At 45.0% G+C, this 12,959-nt stretch overlaps 1 long non-coding RNA gene across 4 annotated transcripts; it reads left to right on the top strand.

Moving 5' to 3' along the window:
- Positions 1–582: 582 nt before the first annotated feature.
- On the top strand, positions 583–4,479 carry LOC124677501. 4 transcript variants are annotated; one of them, XR_006994075.1, is made up of 5 exons: positions 583–1,111; positions 1,211–1,454; positions 3,095–3,213; positions 3,287–3,682; positions 4,201–4,479. It is a non-coding gene; the product is annotated as an uncharacterized LOC124677501 (long non-coding RNA). The 4 variants fall into 4 exon arrangements; XR_006994074.1 differs by having other exon boundaries at positions 1,211–3,213; positions 3,287–3,432; positions 3,560–3,682; XR_006994073.1 differs by having other exon boundaries at positions 1,211–3,213.
- Positions 4,480–12,959: the final 8,480 nt, after the last annotated feature.

The following is a 12,959-nucleotide window of genomic DNA, read 5'->3' as shown; positions in this document are numbered from 1 at the left end:
ACTCAGCGACGCTGATTTTCGTTCTGTCCGGCGTCCTAACAACATCGTTTGTGTAGCGGGGACGAGGTCAGAGTCGCCGAACACTCACGCGGCAGCTCTGAACTGACTTGCAACTAGCAAAACGCTTATTCAAAGGATCGAAAGAAGTATAATACATACCGGATCTCCAAACAATTTGAACTAAAAATCTCCGCATGAATCCAGAGTTTCCCGGCGAGGATGTAATGTAATCTCGCCTGGGACCGTGTCCCACTGCATATTTTCGCCGTAGTGCAGCTGTTTATTTTGTTTCATAATCCATTTGAGCATTTGCGCCCTGGCAGATCGGGCCCGCACGCAATGACACACATGGCCATGCCCCATTATCTCGCCCTGCTAATTCTCAATTTTTTTTTTATCTCGCCCTGCTCCTCTCCTCTTTGTGCTCGGCCTCGGCGGCGCCGCTCAGCCTTCTGCCGCCGGCCGGCCGTTGCTCCTCCTCTTCGTGCTCGGTCACGACCCATCCGCAAATTGTAGATCCAATCCGCCCTCTGCCCTCCTGCAGCTTCTCGCCCCTCTTCCTCGTCGTGGTCAGTCACGGCGGCGGCCCTCCGTCTGTTGCTTGCTCCGGTACCACCCCAGCCACGGCGGCGCAACGCTACCATATCTCGTGCTTTTATCCAGATGTACTGAACCAGGTCCGTCCGATTCATTCATTGATCTAGGTTTATTTTAGAGTTTTTGATTGGGGCAGGGGAGACATGTTGTCTGCCACGGTCTGCTAGGGGGTCAATTTGCAGGTTCTTTAGACTAAATTATGGTATCTGTTTCTTCCTGTTGAACCATTGTACCTTGTAGTGCTACTTCTGAGAGAAGATGTTACTTATTACCCTCCATATTCCTATTTTTGTGATATCTTATAGTTGCTTATTGTCACTCATCATTTGTGTCTGATGCATTTGTTCTTTTTGTGATAATTGTTCCTCTTTTGGTTCAAAAGACGAGCAGGAACATGATCTTAACAGAATACTGCTGTCATAGTATCTTCACTTGCAAAGTGAAGGTCGCCTAAGTACATGGATGAATTCCTTTGTTGGTCTGTGTGGTCCATTTCAAAGAAAGAATAACCCTGGTAATAGTTATGTGCAATACCTACATGGTTACATCCGTCTTCCTTTTTACTTAAGTCTAGCACATTCTTATTGTTACCCAAAAGATGTAATACTGACAGATCAGAAGTCAAGCTTTGGTTCTTTCTTTCTGGTCAATGGTCATCACTCGTCTGTAGCTGAAATAACCCACCCTGCTGTAGCCAAACTAAAAGGTCGGTTATTGTTGATGTATTTTTCTTACATGGAGTAATAGCTCTCAAGAGCATATTTATTTGCTTGTTTCTACTGCTGTGACTCCACCTCCAAGCAACTCAGAAGAGGGCAACACACACTATGTCAGGCCTTAAGAAATTCTTTAGAGAGGTATCACTATATTTGTTTTTCCTACTATTATATAGAATGAATCTGTAATTTCTAATTGTCTCTCCCATTGAAGTATAAGTCCCAAATTTTAAATTTTGACCATTTCTCTTGTTTTTTCCTATGCAAGATTTGGTGATGTATTTATATAATTCAACCTTCCTATGAGAAATCAAAACAATTTTCAGTTCATGCCTAAGTTGCTACACTTGTATTTGTTTATTCATTGTGTCCCTTGTTAGCTACTCCTCTGTCCCACAATATAAGATGTTATTACAACGAATACATGGGTTAGCAGGTTGCAATAGCATCTTATATTAAGGGACGGAGGGAGTAGTATTTTATGGCCTTTGCTCAGCAAGTGATGATACAAACCAAAGTTTCATTTTGTGCCTGGACATACGAGATATGCTGGTTTTTGCCAAATTTGTGCACTATAATAGATAGTATATGGGATATTGAGATATAGAGAACCCTGTCATTTTCTCTGTGCTGGCAGGGGTTCTTGCTCACCTAGTGATATAAAAAGTGCTTACACAATTGTAGTTTGACTTGCCAAATGAGATTTCTACTTAATTTATCTTTTTCTTTGTCCGCTATAGTGGTTTTGACAGTAATTACATGATTTTTGGCAACCTTTATTTGATGACGAGATTGTAATGATAATATTGATACTTTTTGGTTATTTGTCTTATTATAGCATCAGAATGAGGCCAGCAGGGATTCATATCTTGTGACATTGCATAGATAATTGTTAATGAATTAGTAGGCTAACATTTCTTCTCTTTTAGATGTTGGATAATGAATCAAAAGTCAAGATCAAGTTGCTATAATGCTACAATTAATCGCACAACCATTTCTCCTTTCTGATGAGTGAAAACAAGTAATGCCATTTGTGCCATCGAGGATACATATCTGGCTGTCTGTGTAGAATTTATCTTTACATTTGTTAGGTAAAATTCGCTACATAAGGTGGAGCACAAGATGACAAGTGAGTCTCACTTACAGTAGGTATTAGTGAATCATCAGAAAACTACCTATCAAATAGTGATAAATGAGTCATTCATTAGTATGTCATTTTTGAAATTTCACCATTACAAATAGAACTCAACAAATGCGTAAGCTATCTTGATTTAGTTGTTCGATTGTTCGACTTTTCTATACGCTCCTTTTGTGTCCATATGTTGTGGGGATCACCTTACTGGAAGTAGTTTTTTAAAACCCGACTGCATTAGTTAGTTTCTCAAGTAATTATGCGGCTACTGGTTAAAGTTTTTATTTCTTGTCCTGGAAACTATGTAGTTAACAAAATGATAACATTCATCTATGGGCAGAAGCAAAGCCATACTATGGTTTATATGGCGGCACCTAATTTACTAGGTTTTACTCAATCCGCTATCTGCCAGCTGAGAAGCGAAAGTTACTATGTTAGTTCCCTTTGACTTTCTAGCTGCCTCAACTGATAAAAAACCAAAACCAGGAAATAATCAGAAAAACAAAGAATTAGATTCAGTGAAGGACCCTCACTTGGTTGCTGGTGGACAGCAAAGGATTCCGTTGATACCCTTCTAGTTTTATTTTTTCCTGCTGACATACCCTTCTAGTTAAGGACATATATTTACCCATCCTAGGCTGTTTTACAGAACTGTAAATCTTGGTCCCTAGCTAGCCCAGCTGACGACTGCCACATCGACTTGGGCTCTCGTGACGGGGGATGTTTTGTGGCCGGTAGTGGGGGAACTTTGCAAGGAGGCCCTTAAAGGTTGCATCTGCCTCTTTTATTAGCAGCTATCTTGTCAGGATCTATCTGAACCCGACGACGCTGTTATCTGCAGAAATTGGACATACACTTACCGATTTGTCGCTTTCGTCGTGCTGGACTGTCCATTTCTGATCTAACGCTGGATGTTACCTTTGTCATGCTGGACTGTCGTGTGCCTTATTTTGTGAGGGAAATCGTGTGCTTGCTTATAGTTATAAGGTTCTTATGCTACCTGTGAACCTGAAATTTAGACTGTACTGATTGTGCAACAGAAGCTCAGTTTCTAGTCTACTGATTACAGCTGCATTTCATGTACTGGAATGAAGACTTTGATTTTTGTGTGTAGGGTGTAATTTCTGTGGAGGCATGCAAAGACCCCAACCAAAGAAGAGACTAAGATCACCATCAAGAAGCTCAGATGCAAAATGATTGTCGCCAAGACCGTCTCACATTCCTCGGGAGTTGTCAGGTGAACTGTGTGCATATCTTAAATAACAAACGAGTAAGCATAGTTTAGGTCTTTCTTTCTAATTACACAGGTCCTTCACGTAGAACCAGAACAAGGATGCGCAAATCTGAAATTTTATTACATCATTGTGTTTTTTTCCTTCTGAAAAAGTAAGTTGTCAAAACTAAATTTTGCTGACCCATTTGCGAACTGTCAAATTATGAATCTTAAGAAATGAGAATGTATGGCAGATCCTTCTGGAAAGTGGCAGTTTCGGTTCTGATTCAGCAGTGCTTATTTCACTTGTTATGGTCTGGCACCATGTCTCTTTACATGTAGTCTTATCAGGACCGTAGCAAGTTTCAGTTGTGCATTTCTGAATTGGCGATGAGAGCCCTTGCACTTTTCATGATCACGTTGATTAGAATCTTTCAGTACATGAAATAAGTTATGTTGTACTCCGTAGCTTTTAGAGATGAAGTGGGAGTTTGTGTGCTCCCAGTCGGTAACTGAAATAATGGAGATTTTGCTGGGTGCAGAGCCAAGAAGCAAGGAGCAAGATGTTAGCTGAAAGAAGAGACGGAAGCCACCAGCAACTCCGAATTCTGAGTCTCTTATCGGGCAGTAAACAGTTGCAGTTATAATGTAAACAATTGTTGATATAGGAGAAATGCTAGGAATAGTAGTTTCCATTATGATGCGCTGCTGGCCAATGTAATGTTCACTGAATTCTATTGACAGGTTGTAATGTAAACAGGTACAATGAATGTTCTAGAGCTAGCTAGCTACGAACAAAATTTCTTTCCTGCTGTTGTTCATAAGCTGTTATTACTGCATCGTTTTCCCAGAGGTAGCGTGGACTAGATCCTGCGGATGACCCAGGACTGCATCCTCTGGAGCGCAGAGCGCGGCTGGACGCGCAGATCGTCCATGCTCAGCGCGTCAACCTGCACGCAAGTGAACTCCATGAAAGCGCGGTACGAGATCCAGCGCAGAGGTCCGTGCGGGCGCTGGTTGTCGAGTACGAGAATGAGCAACTCATTTTTCTTTGTGACGCGGTAGCCGACGCACAGGACGGCATGGTCCGCCGTGTCACTGGCACAGTCCCCTCTGTAGATGTAGTTGGGGTTCCAGTTGCCGAAGGAGTAGACCTTGCCGGCGTAGACCGTGCCAATCATGGGACCCCAGTACCGGAGCATGAACATGGCGGCGATGGGCGCCAGCTCCTTCCTTAAGAACGTGGCGTGCGCCTTGAACGGCAGGGAACAGGCCCTCCAGCCGGGCACCTCTCGGCACCTCAGCCCTTCCGGGAACGCCAGCTTGATGAAGTCAAGCATGTCTGCCGGGTAGCTCCCTGTGACAGGCGACCAAACCCCCGCCGAGTGGCTCGCACACTTGAGATACTCGACGTCGGCGAGCTCGAAGGGGAAGGATCCTGCACCGAAGAGCCGCTCGAAGGCGAGGCGGTGCTGTGCATGGATGCACATCGCAGTGGAGCATATCACGCAGGAGCCTGCAGCAAGTAAGACCCATAGGTTTCGCACAATATATGTGTAAGTTGGGATTTGCAAAGTGAGTTGACAGAGCAGGAACGTAAAGAAGACATGATGGTGCTCACCATCGCCCCTATCATCATCACCGCCCGTCTGGTGCACAGGTGGACTCATGGCACTCATCCACGACCACGCCCTCGGAATAGTTGGGATTGGGCTCCCAAAGCCTAACCTTGTAAGAATCCACTCCTTGAGAGTGTCAATCCAGTACCTTATCCCGAGTACACAAGCTGTGTCGAGCAACGACGCCGGGACGCCTTGGGTCCTCTCCCGAGCAATAAATATGTCCAACGGCGCGCGTATATGCCCGCAGTCTGAATGAAAAAACAGTGTAGAATCAGAAATTAACTCTTTCACTTTCAGGCAAGACTAGCTACTAAGCAACACTTTCGGTTCCAGTTTCAGTTTGATGTTTTTCCAAGCTAAACCAATGTGTCAGTAGCATAAAAGACACGAAATATGTAACTTCAAATTACCACATTTTGCATCCAAGCTTTAGAACCCAATCCAATAGGACTAGTACCAACAGGAAATCGCATTGTGACTTCAAATTAAGACATTTTGAGTTAAGATGCCAGTACATACGTCGCTCAGATGAAGCCGATGTCCCGACGCGGTGACGGCTTGCCGCCCAATCCTGGTGGCCAAAGCGCTTGGTGACGTCGCCGGGGCTCCGCCGCCGCGTGAGGTACTCCAGGGCCTCATCCCAGGCACCCTCCTGGATGAAGCTTCTTCCTACGTGGCGGAACTGGAAGGCCTCGGCCTCCCCGCCGCTGTCCGTGGTGACGGCCTCAACCTTCACCTCGCCGTAGTCCTGCGCGACCGTCGCGGCGAGGTAGCGGCCGTAGGCGGCACCGAAGGAGTGGCCACCGACGTGCTCCACGGACGGAACACTCAGCAACTGCACCTGCTGGCGGTGGACGCCCTCCCCGTTCTCGTCGCCAGCTGCGGTGAAGTCCGGGCTGCAGTTAACCAATTGATTGAACAATCAGTCATCAAGATTCAGCAAGAAGAAGAGGAAGGTGGAGGAGGAGGAGGAGGAGGAGGAGGAGGAGGAGGAGGAGGAGGAGGAGGAGGAGGAGGAGGAGGAGGAAGAACCTGTCGCCGCTGCCCACAAGCTCGGTGGATTTCCTCGTGGAGGCGGCGCTCCGCATCAGCACCTCTTCAGGCCGCCCGTGCAAGACCACGCGGACCCCCAACTCATGGCCGAAGACGCTGATTCCCGGGCGTGGGGCCTCGTCCCCGGCGTGCTCACGTCGGAGGAAGAAATCCGGCACGCGGCAGGCAGGCGTAATGGCCTGCGCCTCCGTCTCTCCGTGCTCCCCTGGCGCCGGCGCGCTCGAGGCGGTGAGGTAGCGGCCGTAGGCGGCGCTGACGGACAGGCTGTGGTCGTCGTGGTGGAGAGGCGCCGATAGCAACCGGCGGTGGCGGCGGAAGGTGATGCTGCCCTCTCCGTCCTCCACGCCGTGGAAACGCTCCATGGTTCTGTCGCCGAGTGAGTTCTTGGTTCTTGGTTTCTTGGAGGTAAGGCGGAGAAGAAGATGAAGGCGATGTCGGTTGATAGTTGAATACCGTTAGTTCTGGGCGCCAAGCCGGAGCACTTCAAGAGGCCTGACATGTGGGACCTGGTGAACAGGTGAGGTGTAGTCGCACGTGCGGAACTGGTTGTGTTCAGTTTACTTGGAGCTCGCCAAATACAAGTACGGTTCAATCGACCATCTTGCCGAGATTACTTCTTGCGTATGTAAAAAAAAAGAGATTAGTTCTTGCGGTGCGATAGTTTAGAGCATCTTCAGTTATTAGCTAAAGTGGCTCCCAATGTTTTTTTTGAGGCGCATTATACATTTAACCACTTCTAGTGCGAGTTCAAAGGTTCGGTCTAATACGGTGTCCGGCGTTTCGGCACCGTTTCCGCTCCATAGAGGACGCTTCATCAGGCGTGCTGAACAAAGCGAGAAGCGAGCGGGGAGTAGTAGGCCTGACGTGTCATTGAGACACGAACGACGCGCAACTCTCGCCTACCTTGTGACGGAAGTTAATGAGCGCAACGACGGTGCAGCTTTCACAGAGGCGTAGCAACACGTCTCGTCGCGCCTAGCTCTTCGTGCCGGCGATAATGTGCGCCACCACTCCCTCGCCTCCCTCCGGCGTATAAAAAGGGGTGCTCCCGCATCGCCCTTCACACAAACCCTAGCGTCGCAATCTCTAACCTTGGCTGCCACCATCTCAGGAGTCAGGGGCCATTCCATGGCTGATAGAGGACGAGGTCGAGGTTGAGTTCGCAACCGTGGCTGCGGTGGCCGTGCTGGAGCAGCAACGCCTGCACGGTCGCCGTCGCCTGCACCGTTGTCGTCTTCCGAGCGGGAGTGGGAGTTCGAGTTCATCGTCGTCCTCAATAGCGATCCACTTGGCATCTAGAGGCTGCAGGACAAGTTCACCAAGTTCATTGCCGGCAACGAGTCGGCCGCGTTGTCGATGTGGAAGGGTAGCTGCAGTTTTTGTCGGTGGCTGGTGGACATGCTCTTCGACGGGCGCAGCAAGATGTACCTCCACACCGGCTGGGAGAAGTTCATGCGCTCCCATGACCTCCAAACCGGATGCGTGCTCACATTCTGCTACCAAGGCTACGAGAATATGAGCGTGAAGGTGTTTGATGACACGTCCTACCGCCGGCACTACCACATTGACGATGAAGAGGACGATGATTGAATATGATGAGTGTTCTTTCTTTGCAGCGAAGATAGCCGCCGGCCAATTGAAGCCACTAGGGTAGGTTTCTGGGTGTTCTTTCTGCGCATCGAAAAACAACAACTGGCACTCTCAGAACCAGCTGGATTCTCCAGTTTGTGTGATTGAGAGTGTTCTTTCTTGGCAGCGAAGAACGTGAAACCTACGTACCTACACTAGTTAGGTTTTCTCATTTTGTAGTGTTTTAACCATGTTCCAAACTATGTATTAGTTTATGTAATATTCCTCCTCTCTATTTAAATGAAAATAAAATAATTATTCTAATGTAAAAACAAGTTTGAGGGACGCGTTTGAGGGACGCGACTAGGGAGAGACACGCCTTAAACGCGACACGAAGCGGAAATATCCCCTAAACGTTCAACCTCGCATCATTTGGGGGACGCGATTGAAGATGTTCTTAGAGCATCTCTAACTGAACTCACCAAAACTAAAAATGGTGAGTCCACTCTCCTGAAAACGCTTGTTCGGTTGATTTTAGCGCTCACGCAGATCGATGAACACATATTAGGACGATAGTTCTTGCTCCGATTGAGCATCAAACTTTACATAATTTGTTCTACGAAACCAAAATTAACTCAAAGCTACCGCCGAACGACGGCAGAGGTGGTGGCGGAGGAAGGAGCCCTCGCCGCCGTTCGCGTAGCGGGCGAGCTTCCTCGTGAGCGTGAGCGTGGGCACTGCGCTTGCGCGCTCCCTCCAAACGGTTCAATTTCCGCCACTCCGCCTCCGCGCGAAAAATAGGGGGCCACGACGGAGAGTCTCCGCCACCCAACAGGCCGCCTCCCCTCGCGGAGCTTCCACGACTAGCCATGGAGAGGTCGTGGTGGAGCGAAGCGTCGCTGGCGCTGGGACGATTTCTTGTCGCCGTCGGAGGAGGAAGACGACGGAGCGGCGGCCGCGGCGGAGGGGACTAGGGTTTGGAAAACGAACTCCCCTCTGCGGCATGTTTTAATACGGGGCGAGCGTCGCATTTATTGTGCTCCCGAACAGAGTTTACGGGCTATGTCGCGAGTTTGGCTTTCGTCTAGGCCACTTTGGCCCGACCCCGTAAACTCACCAGAAAAATTGAAGGAATTGCACTATTTTTTCTTTATTACCTCGTGGTTTCCCTCTGAAGTTTTTTTCTACTTCATTAGTTTTAAATATAAGGTAAACCCTTATAGTTATTCGTTCGTTTTGCACATTGTGTTCACACTTGGCCCCCGAATTCGTTGTGTGTCTCCGTGTGTGTGTGTGGTGGTGGGGTTACTTTGCGGACCGTGAATTCGTTGGCACGTGCTCAATTACTTTGCGGTACCGCAAGTTCGCATGACCAATTGCTCAGAGCATCTCTAACAGAGGCGCCAAATTTTGGCGCTGTAAAACTATTTTGCAGCGTGTTTTATCTGTGTTTTGTGCGTGAGATTATATTTTTCTTCAACAGAAACTCTAAATTTTGAAGCTGTAAAACTAGGTACTTGTTTCTGCGCACGATTTGTACCGCGCGCTCTTTTCGGCGCGGTAGATATAGCGCACAGGATAGCGTTTTTGCAGCCCGCTCCACTTTACAGCACCGGTTGCAGCATTTGTTGGAGCATAATTTAGGTCTCGCACGCTAAACTAGTCACTTTTTCGGATACAGCGCTGGATACAGCGCCTGTTGGAGATGCTCATCTCCACTCGTTCCCCAATATGGCGTCCGACGCCTTACCGTATGGGGGGGTGCTGGCGCGTAACTCCTAATAGGGGTACCGGAGCCCAGCCGCACCCCCTAAACGTCCGCTCCAAAATTCGAAATTTATAAATATAGGACGATCAGATTTCGCGCCCAACGGATCATTGTCTCGACGAAACACATCGTCACAAATGGAAGTCTCAACGAACACGTCGTCGCAAATCGTGGCATTGAAATGTCTAGCGAACCCAAAAAAAGGCACGGAGGCCGGCTGGCCACGCGGGAGTTAAGCGATTTCCTCAACCGGAGAATCGGGGACCATAGTGGGCGTCATCGTCGTACCGATCGGCGATGGCGGTGAGGCAGTCGTTGGGGAAGCGCCAGTGGCCGGTGGAGTAGTAGCCATCGTTGGAGTCCATATGTGAAAAAAAACAAGCATACACTTTGGTCATTTATATGTATTTAATTTTTGTGACATTTTAGCTAATATGTTGATGGACATGGTTTGCACTATGTCTAAAATTATCCATATTCTGATTAACTGTCGTGTTTGAAATGTGAATAGTCCTATTTGGTGCTATCATATCTAAATGCTAGAATGCTTAAATATTTCACCATTTCACCATAATATTAAGTGTTGCGTCCTATGAAATATATATTGCTGATACTTTGGTTTGTTTACATGTTTGCACAGGCACCACTGGATCCTAATAGTTCTCGCACTATGAAAGCAGAAGACGTATTACATGGATTATATGAAAGGCAAATCAAGGATGAAAATCAAACTTATCTCAGACCTTCTCGATAATACTCTCTTCGATTTTTCATGTAAGAAGGGACGTCCTCTAAGCAAAGAGAAGGAAAATTTCAAACATGTAACGGATTTCGGTTGCGTACAAAATTCTCCAGATATTTCAATTGTCTACCGTGAATGCTGGCATATGGAACATTTAGTACGGATGCAGAACACACTCATAAAACTTGAAGATGACTTAGAGAAGCTCGGTTGTCAGATCGAGCTCACCGACTTTGACTATGGAATAGAGTTTTCACGCATCCATTACATGTTCGTGAAAATCATCAACACGGAGATCCTCACAGAATCCGGGTTTTTCTACTCTAGTGACCTCATCGGAAGATATATAACGGCTCTCCCACAAAGGTACTTGGCCTTTCAAGCCAAATACAGGTATGCTTCTTTGATTACACACTTCATGATCCTTTATTAGAGTTGTAATATGTTCATTTTTTTCCTTTTCTGAAAGCATAAAAACATTTCTTTCGTGTGTTCAACTTCTTATTACTCTTTATTCTTGCCTTCTTTCTTATTAGTATATGTTGTTGTAACGACACACATGATCTTTTTAACTAAGTATTGGCAAATCCATCTATGTATGTATGCACAATTATCCGATATTAGATTTTTATTTTGTTTCAAACATTTTTTATTTACAGGTTAAACATTTGTTTTTGTTTAGCTGATCCATCTATGGACAATGATCTGATTTCATGCATTTTTAGGGAAAATAACAACAATGGTATTGAGTTATATCACACAACGTTTTTTTCTTTTAAGACAAGTGTATATGTTGTTATGCATCCGACCTTATTCATGTAAGTAATTGTATTCTCATTGTCTACATATTTTGAACCTTAATTATATCTATCATGGTATGAAATATATCTTGGTTAACTTGTTCCTTTGTTAATGTTAACTATCTATGTCGGAAATTCAATTCGGCTCCCGGGTAAGTATGCTCCCTCTACCAAAAGATTGTATTTCGAAATGTTAAATTTTTTCGACAAAATATTCTGCATGTACATCTCAGCAATATACGTGCATTCATCAAGTTTCGCGAGGAACCAATATTTTTTGTGCTCTATGTAAAAAGGAGAAAAAAAATCTTCTGAGAAGCCTTATGTTTAGTATTGAATTTTGTATATTTTACACACGTCATACGACAAGTCGATTTTTCATGAAACAACCTCGCGAGTGCGTAGCACGAGAAGATGTACGTGTGAATTTTTAGTTTCAATTTTTTTGGAAATTTCAAAATGTATTTCAAAATAAAGGGAGCATATGCTTCCATGTGCGAAAACACCGCTCCCTATATATCGGAATATACATATATATGCTCGACATACGTGTTGCAACTTATTTAAACCTGAATCTTGTAAAATTGCAGAAAAATAGTACAAGTCTTTCATTCATGTAAAAGCTAGCGTAAAAGTAGATGAGCTGAACATCATAGAACCTTAACTAAATAAGCTGCTGAGCTCCAATGGTTCTTAGTTTTTTTAGTTCTAGCTGAAGTTGTTTAGAGTCGAAGTCGAGTTCCTAGCGTACCCTCATTGGACCTATGAGAATATCAAAGTCTTCGTTCATATTTTACTTGTAACAGTAAGTGCTTGACATTTCAATGTTTTCGTTGTACCACTTAATATTTATGACATGGTACTTTCATAAGTACTGTGTCAAAAAATTGCGTACTACAACATGAAATAATATGATGGGCCACTGAAAAAATCTAAGCACACACGAGTGTAAGTTTTCTAATCGCTTTCCTATATCTACATCTTGCTCCAAGCTCATTGGAAACTGAAAATGATAGTTGCCCTCAAGGGTCACTAAATGAACGGTCCAAAGGCCAACAGGCTACCTCAAATTACTACAAATTTATTACTCCCTCCGTCTCGGTTTAAGATAAAATTTAACCATTAATATGGTCAAAAAATATAAATTATATGTCTACAAAATATATACCGTTAGATTCATATTCAAAAAAGGTTTCGAATAATATAACTTTTTAACATATATTTAATATTCAATTGACCAAAATAATGGTCAAACTATTTTTTTGAACAATCTCATGTGCGCCTATTAAATCGAGACGGTGGAAGTTGCTATCTAGTTATCTTTCAACAAAGCTTTTCCATATGTTCAACCACGAGAGTTGCGCTGTAAGGACAACAAGAGAGCTCTCGGTAAAATTCAAGAATGAATCCTGAAACGTACAACTTTGTTGAGGATAATTATGTAGTGAATGGTGTAAAATGTACATATACCTTTAGCATTTTACAAAACCATCACAAATTAATGTCCAACCTTCTTGAAATTACAGGTACATTCAGCTCGACGTCCTGCTCGTATCCATAAACTGGATTAAAATCTTATTGTGTTGCTGAATTCTGACAAAACGATGTGACCGTATTCTTATACACACTCATTCACACGAGCAGAGATAGTGTTTAGACCGTGTGATGTCACTTCATCTAAGGAATCATCTTTCTGCTTACCTACAAGTTTTTGATTAAATCGCTGATTACATAAACAAAATTAACC

Source organism: Lolium rigidum, chromosome 7, assembly GCF_022539505.1.
Source record: "Lolium rigidum isolate FL_2022 chromosome 7, APGP_CSIRO_Lrig_0.1, whole genome shotgun sequence".
In the NCBI taxonomy this organism is placed as follows: domain Eukaryota; kingdom Viridiplantae; phylum Streptophyta; class Magnoliopsida; order Poales; family Poaceae; genus Lolium; species Lolium rigidum.
The sequence above is the reverse complement of the archived record's forward strand: the minus strand, read 5'-3'. Positions and strand labels throughout refer to the sequence as shown.